The sequence below is a fragment of the Mustela lutreola genome, chromosome 15, assembly GCF_030435805.1.
Source record: "Mustela lutreola isolate mMusLut2 chromosome 15, mMusLut2.pri, whole genome shotgun sequence".
In the NCBI taxonomy this organism is placed as follows: domain Eukaryota; kingdom Metazoa; phylum Chordata; class Mammalia; order Carnivora; family Mustelidae; genus Mustela; species Mustela lutreola.
In genome coordinates this window covers 4399859-4414487 of record NC_081304.1, presented here as the reverse complement: position 1 = coordinate 4414487, position 14629 = coordinate 4399859, and positions in this window count along the sequence as shown.

The following is a 14629-nucleotide window of genomic DNA, read 5'->3' as shown; positions in this document are numbered from 1 at the left end:
TAAGTTCCTCAGCTGAGGGGTTCTTCACCTATTTCCCCAGTGTCTGGGTCATATCAGGGACTTGACGCACAGAGGACACCAGTGTCTGAGTGCACTGACGGATATGAACCACACTCGACATCATCGCACACTAAACAGCCCAAGGAGTCTTTAAACCAGCCGTTGTTGGATACACCCAAGAGCCAATAATTCCGAATCTACTAGGGATAGCCTATAACCCAGGCCTCCAAATTTTTTAAAGTCTTGCGCATGATGTCAGTGTCCAGCTGAGGCCAAGAATCAATAACCAGACATCCAGAAGCTTAAAAACCTCCAACTAACGCTCAGACACTGAGATTCACATGGCGGGCGCGGAAGGCGGACAGAAATCCTAAGTCAGGGCACAAAGATACAAAGCATTACATCATGCACAGAGAATGAGTGGGAGGGCCCCGAGGGAAAGTAAGCTCACATTTCCCAGACCAATGCCCTGCTGAGGGTCTGCCTGTTCCATTCCTGCCTCTCCCAGGGCTGTGTGCTCCCGGGGCGGAGAGCCTTGCTGAAAACCGCATTCTTCCTGTCACACTTCTCAGTGGCTTAGCTACTGCCCAGACTCCCAGCTTGGAGCTCCTCTGGCTTGTATGTCTCTGGGATTTGGTCTAACGGTGCGGTCCTGGAGTCAGCTCCTACTTGCTCACAAGACTGAAATGTTCAGGACTCTGGCAAAGCCATTGTTAAATGAAGCCATTATCAAAAAATATAAATTATGCAAACTGACAGTGACCTGGGTTCTATAAAGAGATCACAAAAGCTCAAGCTCATCACCTTCTTAACTACCCCATTTTACCGTTCTTGGTGCTCCTGAGGTTATTTAAGTCTGCTGTATCCATGAGGTGGAAACACTAGGTGAATTGTATCGCCTAACTCTGTTCATGCTGATAGATTGGAATCAGCCACAGGGGGAGTATTTACGCCGCAGAAATTGCGAGGTCTATAAATCATGGCTGTTTTAACTTTGGGTCCAGAGAGTCGGTAATTAAAATTTACGAATGCACCCCTAGATCTAAAGGTTAAAAAAGGGAAGTGGAATGAGTTTACACGGAAACCAGCTGCTCTCAGTAGGACGCGCATTTGGAAAGATTCAAGCGCTCCTGCCAGACCCTGCCCGCCTGCCATGGCTGCCGGCACCTGTGAAAGGCTCTGATGTCTCAGGACCTGTCCAGACTCTGCCTCCCTGCCTCCTTCCTGCTAGTTGTCAGCACGAACCTCCAATTTGACTCCCCCTCTGGAGTTCTGCCCATCCACCCCTGAGGACTGATGACGGGAATGGTCCTGCTCCCCAGGTCTGCCTGTGGGGGCTGGACTTCCTCTAGGCACACAGCCTGCAGCCTTGACCCAGACCTTCCTGGCATCCACACAGCAACCCTACCAAACCCTCCTCAGCCCTGCCAGAGCCCGGGACCCCGCCTCCTGGCAAGAGAGGTCAGATATACCCCTTCCCCTTCCTGTGGTTAGAACCAGCACTCTGAGGAGCTGCAGGCTGGACCACCAGAGCTCTTTGCCTCCACCCGCCCCCTCCCAAGGACACTGCCCTCCCCCACCAAGGTCAGCAGGCATTGCCAGGTCAAACCCAACCTTTAACGTCAGTAGGGATCACCCAACACTATAACACCCTGGTCCTTAAGGAAGTGTTTTCTCAACACCAGGGGACTCCTCTGAACCCCAAACACTCTCCCAGGGTCTCCTGCACACAGATGGCAGCTGGGTGGTGGAGGGTGTCCCCAAACCCACCTGACAGGCACCTCAGAACATCCTGTGCTCCAGCCCCTACTTTGGGCAGACCTAAACCACACACCAGAATCTCCCATTCTCTCTCAGCCCATGACACGTTGATGAACTTCCCACCCAGTCGGACCCACTGGGGACGGAGCAGCAGAAACAGACCATCTGTCAGTCGCCCTTGGACCCCAGAGCCAATCCTGCCTGCTGAAGTGTGTTATTTAGATCCCGGAGAGAAATGTGTTTTCCTTGTCTGTAAGGCTATAGCATCTCTCCTCTAAATGACATAGGTTTGTTCACAAGACTAATTTTTTTTCTAAGCAACTATTTTAATTTTTCCTAATTTCTAAATCCAAGTATAATTTACATACATTGAAATGTGTCTATCTTAAGTATACAACTGGGTAACTTTTGACAAATACAGTGTATCCCACAGTCTTACCAAAATACAGAACATTTCTCTCCTCCAGAAAGTTCCCTCCTGCCCCGTGCCAGTCCATCCCCACCCCCCCCCCAAACATCACCACCCCCCTACCTCCCAAGACAAACACTGTTCTGATTTCTGTCACCAAAGATTAGTTGTGCCTCTTCTAGAACCTCACAGAAATGGAATCACACAGAATGAGTTCTTTTGTGTCTGGCTTCTTTAACTCAGCATAAAGCCAGATAATTATATTTAAGCAACTTTAATTTTCCATGCAGTCTGTGCGCTAGAGAAGGATTCTAGATTTGGAATCTTTGTGTTGGAATCCAAAATAGCTTTTGTGGGGCCAAGCACATCTTCCCTGCCTCCCTGCCTCTCCCTCCAGGCTTCAAAGACCCTATTTTATACAGACAACTTCAAAAGGCCCTCTGAGCTTTGGCTCTCCGGCCTCACCCTTGGAGCCAGGACAGAGCGAGACAGACCCTGGAGACACTACAGATGGGGCATGACGGCAGGGCGACCAAAGATCCTGCAAGTCAGTCCAGAAAACAGGAACAGAAAGAATCCATGTTGGGTAAGTGTGTTAATTTTCCTATGGCTACTGTAACAAATTGCCACAAACTTGGCACTTTAAAAGGAAAGAAATGGAGTAAGTCGCAGGCCAAATGTTCAGGCTCCCCTCGTTTCTCTGCTCTAGGTTTCACAAGGGCAAAATCAAGGTGTCAGTCAGGCTGGGCTCTGATCAGGAAGTTTCGGGAAGAATCATTTCCAAGGTCATTCGGGTAATTGCCAAGTTCAGTTCTGGGACTTGTAGGACTGAGGGTCCCCCTTCCTTGCTGGCTGTCAGCCGGGGCCAGTCTTGGTTCCTCGAGGATGCTCGTTTTCTTCTTCCTGTGCCCCCCTCGCCCCCAGCCATGGCAGGTCGAGTCTTTACCATCCACGAACTCTCTCTGCTTCCTTTTCTGACTTCAGCTGGAAAGAGTTCTCCAATTTGAAGGGTTCATGGGATTAGATTCCCTCCGCCCCCCCCCCACTAATCCAAACTGATCTATGTTAAGATCTCCAATTTTGTAAAAAAATAAATAAACAAATAAATAAATAAGCTTAAAAATCAATAAAAATTAAATTTTAAAAACTAAAAAATTATTTCCAATTATTATTATACCTACAAAGTCCTTTTTGCCATGTGCAAAGTTTGGGAGTCCCCAAGACCACCTTCTGGCTTGATAATTCACTAGAAAGACTCACAGAACTTAGAAAAAAAAAAAATCTGTTATACGCATGGTTATGGTTTTTTGCAGTGAGAAGACACAGGTTAAAAAAAAAATGGGGTGGGCGCCTGGGTGGCTCAGTGGGTTAAGCCGCTGCCTTCGGCTCAGGTCATGATCTCAGGGTCCTGGGATCGAGTCCCACATCGGGCTCTCTGCTCAGCAGGGAGCCTGTTTCCTCCTCTCTCTCTCTGCCTGCCTCTCTGCCTACTTGTGATCTCTCTCTGTCAAATAAATAAATAAAATCTTTAGAAAAAAAAAAAAAAAAAAATGGGGGATGCCTGGGTGGCTCAGTGGGTTAAGCCTCTGCCTTCGGCTCAGGTCATGATCTCAGGGTCCTGGGATCGAGTCCCGCATCGGGCTCTCTGCTCAGCAGGGAGCCTGCTTCCTCCTCTCTCTCTCTCTCTGCCTGCCTCTCTGCCTGCTTGTGATCTCTGCCTGTCAAATAAATAAATAAAATCTTTAAAAAAAAAAAAATGGGACGAGGCTGGTGGGGTGGGGCCTGGGAGAGGTGAGTTTCCAGGTGTCCATCCAACAGCGGCACGTGGACAGCCCTGCGTTCTCCCGGCACCCGTGGAGTACTGCTAGCCAGGGACCCTCCCCTGAGTCTCGGTGTGCACCGTTTTCAGTGGGTCTTGGTCATGTCAATATAGCTGACTGTCCACAGGGCTGGCCTCAGTCTGCAGCCTCTCCAGAGGTCAAGTTAGTACCATGTGGCCCAAGGCCCCAACCCTAAAACTTGTTGTTATCATACACTGTCTGGCTGGCCCGAGGTCCCCAGAAAACAAAGACACTCTTAGCAGACAGGACCTTCCAAGAGCTCAGAGGTAATGTCCTGGGAGCTGAGGGCGAAAGCCGAAGGCCACATCTCTCTTTGGGCAAGGTCAGTCTCTCCCTGCGCACCACAAAACTAACATTTCCACGGGTTCCAGGGTAGGGAGGATGTCTCTGGGGAGCCTTTATTCTGCTAACGCCTTGTGAGTGTCAGTCTTCCCGATTCCAAGGGAGCAGCGTCACCCAAAGTGTGTCCTTTGGAACCCAAGTCCCACCAGCTTTTAGAACTGCTATGCCTCCGTACCCTCCTTTCTCAGAGATCCGCTTGGGCTCAGTGGAAGGGAAAATCCTGCCGCACGGAGCCCCGTTTCACAGCGCTTAACCCAGTGTTGCCCAAACCGTCTCATCTGTGGAGCCATGCTCATGGGATCTCCCCTAAGGCCCCTCGAAGATACTCAGGGGAAGTGGAACTGTGCCTGAAGCAATCTTTGCAACTTAAAGCCTTGCCACCAACCCTCCGTACCTCAATTTCTTCATCTGCAGGGATGAGAGTCGCTGTTGCGCGTCCCATCCGAGCAGGTCATTGTGAATTGAATTAGGTAACATACACAAAATGCTTGCTTCGTCGTAGACATCTGACAGATGGTAGCTATTATGGTCGTACTTATTTTTAGGAACTAAAATGTCTTCGCTAACCTTCCCTGTTGCTTCTTCCTCACTGTCAACCCCGGGTCCAAAGAGCCCGCGAAGCCTCTTATGGGCTGGTCATGATTTGGGCCCAGGGACCCCGAAGGTGGTGACACATGCTGGCGATTGTAAGTGGTTCTGCCCCCGAGGTTTGCAAGGATCCGAGGAGCTAATTAACCCGCAGGCGTCCTGCCTGCCGTGGGGGAAGTGAATGAAGGCCAGGATGCCTCGGGCTTTTACTTGTTGGCTCTTTCTCTCCTAGAGCGTTGATTGAAAGTCCGCGCTCTGGGCAGATTTGCTCCTGGAAGGGACACAGAGGCCTCCGACCAGACTCCCGAGCCCCTGACCCCCACATCCGCCCAGCCTCGTTAACCAGCCACCCAAACCAGCCACAGAAGGACCTATAAGGCGGCCGCTCCCCATGTTTCCTCTCTAGGTTTGCTCCCCAGCCAGTCGGCCCTCCGAGCTCCGAGCCCCGTGACCTTCCAGACCTTCTGCCTGGCCTCATTCGTTTCCCACGGGGCTCCACGCAATGGCTCCCACTCTCAGCTTGGTCCTTAGACCAATGTCTGGTTTGAGGCTTGTTCTCTTGGCTTTGACCTTGGGGGGCTCCTTCAGGACACAACTCCTTACAGTTAGGGAAGATAAAGGCGGGTGGAGACGCCTCCCCGGGGGGGCCCCAGTACCCAGGGTCCTTCCTCCTTGACATTCAGGGAGGGAGCCTGAGCACATCTTCAGATAATGCTGAGCCGCCCATGGGAAGTTCTAGGAAGAGGCCGGGCTGACCCCACTACAGTTCAAAGCCGGACTTCCTGTGTGAGTCGGTTTCAGTGCGGTTTGCTTTTCGTACACCCGACTCCTCTGCGAAGATAACCTTGTGCCATGAAGAATGACACACATGAGGGCGCCTGGCTGGCTCAGGCGGGGAGCGCATCACTCTTGATCTCTGGGGTTGTGAGTTCAAGCCCCACATTCAGAGTAGAGATGGCTTTAAAAATAAATAAATAAATAAAAATAAAAAACCAAAACAAGGAGAGCAAGCATTATGGAGTTGGCGGTGTCGCTAACGTCTCTGAGCTAAACAGGGCATCAAGTACTGGGCTTCTCTTCCTTACACTGTCCGGGGCGACCCTGTCACCGTTTCCCCAATTCACAGGTGAGGAAAGGGTAAGTGGCCTGTTTTGGGGTCACAGCGGGTAGATAGAGGTGCCAGGCTTTTCCCCCAGGCCCGTGCACCCCTGCAGCCTCTGCTCTGCCCGGCCGTGCTCCCCCCATCTCCCTGGGTCTCCTTGCCTGACACACAGATGCGCACAGTCTGGCAAGCGGCCCCGGGGCTCCATAATTCCTGCGAAGAACGCTTGGGGCTCTGGAAAGCCACCTGCTTCAAAATGGAGGAACCAGGTGGACCCCCAAAGACCTCCTTCCCAATCCAAGGCCCCAGCTCACCACCATTGATTCTTTGAGCTCCTTTCCTGGGTCCCTCATGAGCACAGGTAGCTCGAGTGCCCTTCTGCAGTGGGTTTTCTGGGTCTCCCCTGCCCCCCCCCCAATCCCCTGGCTGTGAGACTAGTCCAGGCTCGGTCTTTCCTGCCATCTAGTGGCTCCCAGGCTTACCGCAGGGAGGAGTGTTCCAGGACAGAGACCAGAATTCTAGGTACCTTTAAACGACTCAGTCTCCGCTGGGCAAACCCAGGGCTAGCTCTCTGGAAAGCAATAGGCCTGGTGTGACCGGTGGCAGAGGGGGCTGCGCGAGGAACAGGGGGTGGCGGGAGCCTGACCCATCCCCTCTGTGGGAGGGTTTTCAGCCTCGGGTGGAGGGCGCCCGCCGCCGGAGGCCAGTGTGGCCAAAGGCAGAGGGATGGAGAAGGGAGAGGTTGGCCCCACAGGGGAGGAAGGCGTCGCAGAGGTGGACGCGCTAGCACGGGTCTGTGTCGCCGCAGGAGAGGAGAGGCACGGAGCCATCTCTGCCCTGGGCTGGCCCTCTGGGGAGTCGGGTGGCCAGGGTTCCCATCCTGACCCTGGTGCTCGCTCGGAGCGTCTTGGGAAAGGAGCCAGCATCCACCTCCCAGCTGTGGTTAGACTCTGGAAGGCCGGCGTGTCAGCTTCCTGCGGCTGCCGTACCAGATGACCGCAATGGGGTGGTGAAAGCAACAGAAATTCTCTCCCCGTTCTGGAGGCCACACGTCCCAAACCAAGGAGTCAGCGGTCTGGCTTCCGTCTGGTGGCCCTGAGAGAGCCTGGTCCGTGCCTCCGCTCTCCTGGCTCCCGGGAGCTCTGGCAGTCCACACGGCATTGCCCCTGTGTCTGTGTGTGCATGTGCGTCTGCACGTGCGTGTGTGCATCTCCCCTTCTTACAGGAACACCAGTCACACTGGAACAGAGCTCTAGACCACGCTCACCAAGCACATCTTCCTCTTGATTCGGTCACATTTGCAGTGACCCTCTTTCCAAATAATGCAATGACCCACATTCACCGGGGATTAGGGCTTAAACATGTCTTTTGTGGGGGGGACACCATTCATTCCGCAGTAAGCCTCTGGCAGGTCGCATACCATTGGGTTCCCCCCTTACCCTGGGGTCAAGAACAAGCTCCGTGTGTCCGAGGTCCCCTTCTTTGCACTCCTACCTGGGGCCCTCCACGCTGGGTTTGCCCGCTCCTGCCGCAAAATATCATTCACATCTGGCTTGCTCACCTCCCACATTCGGCTCCCTTGTTCCCCGTCTTTACAAGGCCACGGAGATGTCCCTAGCCCGTGAAGTGTCCCCAGATCCGTCCGCAGGCTTCGCCACCCTCTCTCGCCAACCCCCAAGCCCTGCAGGTCGTCGTGCACCAGCTGTCATCCTATGGGCGGCTGTCAAGCTCGCGTTAGGGTCAACACAACAGAGTTCAAGCCCCTGAGCCAAGGGCCATCCCCCATGGTCAGCAGGGCTCGGAAGATGTCCGCACTGCCAGACTCATCCTGGCAGACCTTGGAGGGGCAAGCGTCCATACGATTGTTCTGAGTGTGAAGGAATGTTCTAGAAAGTCAGGCTTTTCTGGGTCGAGTGGTGAGCCACTTTTGTATGCTAACGACATATTTGGGCCGAGAGCCTCGGGGAAGATGAAAGGCAGTGGTCAGGGCTGTGCTGACCAGGGAAGATGTTTGAGACCTCCAGTCCCTCCAGCACCAGCCCGGAGGAGCCGGTACGAGCCGACAACGGAGCCAGACAGCGGGCTGCCCTCACCCCTACCTGGGGTCCTGGCCCCGTGGCCCCACTCTCTGAGCCATTGCACGGGGCTCTGATGACGTGCTAGTTTAAAAGCGCCTGATCTACGAGAATGTTCCAGGGAAATGAAATACACAGCATCCGAGAAGCCAAGTGGCTCGGAAAAATGCATTTACAGCTTAACAAAAGATGGAGCCGTTGGACGAGCGAGGAAGACACAGCACTAATTGGCAGCCGTATTTTATCTGCTCCCCACAACTGCCTCACGGATTATTAAAAAAAAAAAAAAGGCGGGGGGAAGGAAGAAAAAAAAAAAGGAAGGAAGGAAGGGGATGTGTTGAAGCCTTGAAATGAAGCACTTTTAAAAATAGGTTAATGTTCTCAGAGACCATGTTTTAAAGATAGCTTCTGTTCTGACTCGGGGTTTTCTCAATCAGCAGGGAACACGGTCCCCACTTATGGGGGGCGCCGGGAGATGACAGGAGGCACTGTCTTAAACACAGGCAGGGTGATTTTCACCTCTATCTTATCACCGCCTTCAAGACATATTATTTTCATCTGAAGTGAGCTTCCAATTTTTGGAAGAAAAAAAAAAAGCCTTTCATCTCTCCCAACCTCATTTTCTCTCTCTCTCTCTCTCTCTCCTGAGGGAAGCGTGGGGGAAAAGCATTCTTCCACTTGCTACGGTTTGGGAATCCCATAAAACCCACCAGCAGCTGGAGTGTTTTGTGCTGATAAACCCCTCTCTCGGCCCGCCAGGGGGCTCCGGGACACAGGCTGTCACAGACACTGTGCAGAGCTGGCATGGGGGACCCACGAGGTTGGGCGAGGTGGGGGGGAGGCAGGGGACTGCCACCCTGTCCCCATGCTCCCCCCCAAAAGCTGAGGGGCCAAGGGGCGGGGAAGTGGTGACTGCCCCAAGCATACTTTATCCGTAAGCATGTACCCCACTCCCTCCTCAGGCCCTGCAGACTCTCTCAACGCCAAGGGCTGCTTTTGTGTTTTCCTTCACCAACGGGACTGCAAGCCAGCCTTAGCACTCCGCTGGAGAAGTGCCTTTTCCTCTGAACCCGTCAAGCAAATCAGAGGACCTGGAGGCTAAACTTCCCCTGTCCTTTTTCATCTCTGCCCCCAAAAATGGGAAAAAGGAGATTTCCAGAACAATTTGGGGGGGTGGGGATGGAGGAAGCAGGCAGCCTCAGGACGGTCTGAGCCCTGGAGACTTCAGACACCACCCAAGCCATCGGAGCTGATGAAGGAACGTGTCCAAATGGGCCACGATCCCTGGGCACGTGGTTCTCAAACTCTGGCATCTACGGAGGAAACGTGGGAGTAACAGCGTCTTGTGGACCTTCAGGAGCATTCACTTTCTTCCCTGCTGATTCCTTCCTTCCTTCATTCCCCAAAACTTCCGTACCACTCTGTGCCCTGCTCTAATTACTGAGGATATAATAATGTAAAACAAATCTTTCCCCATGCTCATGGAACCCAAGCTCTATGGGGTGAACAGACAGTAGACCAAATATTTACAGTCGTGTTTGTAGACGGCTGTCCCTGGGCTTGTTCTGACGCTTGGTGACCCATCAGCAAGGCGTGGCCGGTGGATTAGAAGTGTGTCCACGAGGCCATGGCCGAGCCTTGGCAGCACCCACGGTCTCTGTGGCTGCATCTCCTCCCTCTGCCTCCAGCAGGTGGTACCATGGTCCCCCCACGTCACAGGATCGCCTAGCATCATTGCTCCAGGAACGCTCCGTCAGGGCACTTAGGCGGAGGGACCGTGTTGGGACGTACTGGTCCTCCCCCTGGTCCCACTGCCTTCTGTCTGCAGGAGCGTTTCCAACAGGAAGGAGAGCGATCACGTACGCAGGTGTGGGTTTCAACATGCCGCTCCCTCCAACGGCGACTAAAGGACAGCATGCGGCAGAAAGCTGGTCAACACAAAGCGGTGACAGGTGACCATACTCGGGCTGGCGCTGGGCACACAGGATGACCGTGTTTGCACCGACATCCATGGCAGCCTGAGACATGGGAACCCGCACAAGGGCAAAAATCGGTATTTTGTTATCTGGAGAATCCTTCCTTAGCGCGCACATTCGCTCTCTCCCTCCCCCTCGCCCGCCATCTGTCTGTCTCTCCTTTCCTCCTGTCTGTCTCTCTCTGTCTCTGTCTCTCTGGCTGTAACCACGAAACACGGAAGGAGAGGCGACGGATGTCCTTGCAGCTTGCGGAGATGATTTCAAGATCGGGCTCTTAGACACCTATGGGCCATTCATAGCTGCTCTAGGTGATTCAGATTCAAGAGGACAGCGAGCGACACTTTCGAGAGCTGAGGAGGCGTTCCAGAAAACCTGGCTCACTCATAACCCTTTAGAAATCAGCTTTGCTGGTGTGTCTTGTTTTATTTCATTTTTGTTTTATTTTATTTTATTTTATTTTAAAGATTTATTTATTCATTTGAGTGGGGAGGTGGGCAGAGGTCAGAGGGAGAGAGAGAGAGAATTTCAAGCAGACTCCCAGCCTAGCACAGAGCTGGACACGGGGCTCGATCTCACGACCCCAAGATCATGACCTGAGCTGAAACCAAGAGTCAGACACCCACCTGACTGAGTCACCCAGGCACCCCATATTTCATTTTACTGTATTAAATTTTAATTTATTTTTAGTAATCTCTACACCAAGCGTAGGGCTCGAACTCAGGACCCCAAGGTCAGGAGTCATATGCTCCATGGACTGAGCTAGCGGGGGGGGGGGGGGGGGGCTGTGTGTCCGTTTTACAGGAGATGGGTCCACGTGGAAATTATTTTGTTCCAACCAGCTGGTGCCACGTTGGTTCCCAAAGTCCCCACGGTCCTGACCCCATCGTTCCTTCCTCCAAGCAAACAGATGCACGAGGGCTGGATGTGGCACCGTGGGAAGGGCACAGCCCCACTGGGGCTCCGTTCCCCTCCAGGGTGGGCGTGACAGGGAATCTCTGCTTTACAACGCCCACACCCACGATCTTGCCACACCATCTCTGGCCTCCAAAGCAACCCGCCAACAAGGACTTTAAACCTTTTTACCTGAAGAAATAATGTATCCTTGGGTTCCCGGCCGTAGCTACCTTCTTGTGGAATTCAAAGGAAAAGGGGGGAAAGAGAAATGAGCTAGCGCCTTGGCCTCTCCCTGGCACAGGGCACCGTCCTGGGAGCTCACGGAATTCTCATCTCATCCTTAGAACAAGCCCAGAGACAGGTGTCATTTCCAGCTCGTGGAGGAGGAGATGAAGACTTTTGCAGGAGGGTAGGTATCCAGGTCAAGGTGACGCAGCTAGACTGAGCCGGAGGCAGGATGTCAGACCCCAAAGCCCGTGATCCTGCTTCTACAACAAGCCGCCCCTCGGACGCTGATCCTGGCTGTAGCAGAAGCAGTTCCAACCGCACGCCGTCCTGCGAGGCCTCTGCCTACTACACGAACCTTGTCCCCACTTCCCTTAGCTCTCCATTCCCTCCGTCGTCGCGAGGGTTCTCCTTCCTGCTGCCGCTTCCTAGGCTTGGCAGTGCCCCTTCGTTCATGTCTTTACACCTGCTCTTCTCTTCCTGCCACTGGCCTTGGAGGACGCTGCCCTCCCGTGTACTCTGTCCTGCCCTCTCTGCTTAGCCCTGCAAACGTTTGGCTCCTTTGGGCTCAGAAGTGTGAACTGTTTTTTGAGCTGGGTTTCCACGTTTTTATCACCCACGTAGGTTATAACCTGGAGTAAAAATCTCGTTGGCGGTCAGAGAGCCGCACTCACCAGCTCAGGGGAGATGGAAATCAGTAGCACGTGCTGAGCCCAAGTGCGTCCTGGCCGATAGCCACCGGCCCTGTGCTTCTGGCTCCTGTCTCTGCCTCTCTTTCCCTCCTCCAGCAAGAGGCTGAAGCCCTGTGTAAGATTTTCCCACTGGCAGGGAGTAGGGAGACGGGGTGGAGAGGAGCCGTGAGGATGGCAGTCAGATGCGTAACTGGTTTATGGAGCAGCCTCGGGGAATAAACATAAAAACACAAAATGGTGTTACATGTTCTCTGATCAATGCCACCAGCCGTACTCTGTTAAATTCTGCTTTCCGTCTCCTGTTGACATTTCAGGCAGGTCCCACTGCTTCCTGCTCCCTCACAGTTACTAGAAACTCCCTCTGGCTTCAAACCACAGCCTCCGCCCAGTTCTGAACCCTGGGTCCCATCCCCCACTCCACGGTAGCCGGCCGCTTGGCTCTCTCTGAACTTGGTCTGGTTCCGTGCACCCCCCAGGGAGTGCCAGCCCCACAAGGTGGTCTCCATGGAGATGGCAGGTCCCTTATCTGTCCACCTCCCTAGAGGGATGTCCAGACTCCTACTGGACATCTCCATGGCTGAGAACACCCTCCAAAATGATGCGCATGTCCCCCAGGCCATGCCAACGGTCTGGGCCCGTAGCCCTTTGTGGGGCAGCCCCAGGCAGTTCACGATTGTTGCCTGTCCTCTGTGTCATGGTCAGTCACAAAAACCGGACGAATCAGTGAGGAGCTCTAGAGTGCGTCCTAAGTCCTGGGAAGATGTGGGCTGGGGGAACCCCCATCCTTTCTTTCTGGGCAGCGGCATCCCAGAACCCACTTGCCCAGCATCACCAGCTGCCCCAGCCGGAGTGGTGGGACGTGGACGGCAGCTCCTACGTTTGCCTGCACACTGCTCCAGAGGACGCGAGCTGGGCTCTCCCGGGGACGCCTTCTCCACGCCCTGGTCTGTCCTCAGAGCAGAACAGGAAGACTGGAGCTCGGCAAGCCCCCAGCTAGGAGCCTGGCCCCCATCCGTCTCTCACAGACCGTCCATGCTGAGAGTTAGCCCCTGGAGTCCCACTGTGTGCTCTGCTGGGGGTGGAAACCCTCCTTCACTTGGCGCCCTCCCCACCCCAAACCACTGGAACACAGAATAAAATCACAATAGATTAAACACTTATAATCAAGCAATTCCCATATTATTTCATTTACTCTGAGAGAAATAGTCTACTTTTGCCTCCATCTTACGATGGAAAAGTTGAGATTTGGGGAGGGTGTCTAAGATCGCGTCGTTAGGATGGTGTATGAATCTGTTTCTCTGTGTATCAAAGAAATCCTCAATGACCTGCCGGGGGCAGGGAGCGGGTAGGCAAAGGATGGCAAGAGAGGGCCAGGTCGGGGCGCCTGGGTGGCTCAGTGGGTTAAAGCCTCTGCCTTCAGCTCAGGTCTCAGGGTCCTGGGATCGAGCCCCACAGCATCGGGCTCTCTGCTCAGCGGGGAGCCTGGTTCCCCCTCTCTCTCTGCCTGCCTCTCTGCCTGCTTGTGATCTCTCTCTGTCAAATAAATAAATAAAATCTTTAAAAAAAAAAAAAGAGAGAGGGCCAGGTCCAGTCCAACACCAATTTCCCTAAGACCCACAAGCTAAAAATGTTTTTTATATTTTTAAGTGGTCAAAAAAAAAATTTGCAGGAGGACTATTTTGTGACATGAGAGATCTATGAATATTCCAAATGTCGATGTCCATAAATAAAATGTTATTATAGACACGGCCACTCTCATTTGTGTACAGATTGTCCGTGGCTGCTATGCCCTACACCTTCGGACTGAGGGGGCTGCAACAGAGACCATCTGGCCTTCACAGTCTAAAATAATTAGCAGCCGGTCCTTTAAAGAAGAAGTTAGCCAAACCCTGCCAACGTTGATTTTTCTCACTCGCAGTTCTCTGGGTTGGAGAGGGCTGTTTCTGGGCTGCAGGCTGGCTGGGGTGGGGGGGCTCTGTCTGCACCCGTCTGGGGCCAGCAGGAGCCAGGGCACGTCCATCTTGGGGCGGGCAGAGGAAATACAGCAGAAATAATGTTTTGGAACGTTGGTGAGGTCCAGAGCCGAGGGCCCGGAAAGAATTCTTGTGATGTCTTTGGCACCAAAAGGGTGATTTTTATAAAAGCCAGTGGACAGGATCTGTGGGCAGAAAGGGCTGCTGCCGTGTGCTGCCCCGGAACTTTGGGGTTGGGGGACATCAAGACAAAGCAAAGTTTCAAACGGACTTTGATCTGCTAAACAAGACTCCCAGGACCCCGGAGGCCTGGCTTCTGCCAAGCTAAGGTTGTTTTTCCTTCTAGCAAGGCACAGATATGAAAACACTTGGCGGGGGGGTGGGGGGCACCTGGGTGGTTCAGTAGGGTAAGCTTCCAGCTTCGGCTCAGGGTCCTGGGATCCAGCCCCACATCGGAGTCTGCTTCTCCCTCTCCCTGTAGTTCCCTGCTTGTGCTCTCTCTCTGTCAAATAAATAAATAAAATCTTTAAAAAATAAATAAGTAAAGTTAAAACAGGTGGGAGTTTTCTGGAGGAATGTGACACGCTGCTTGCCTCAGGAAGTTGTCCACGGGCTGCAGGTGCTAAGGTCACCTCATTTTCCCTACATTTCTTTCTACTTTTGTCTCCTCCATCAGCTGAAGGCCTCACCTGGGGCCACAGGGTCCCTTCCCCCACAGTCACCTGCGCTGCCCATTCCAGCAGGCGGGACT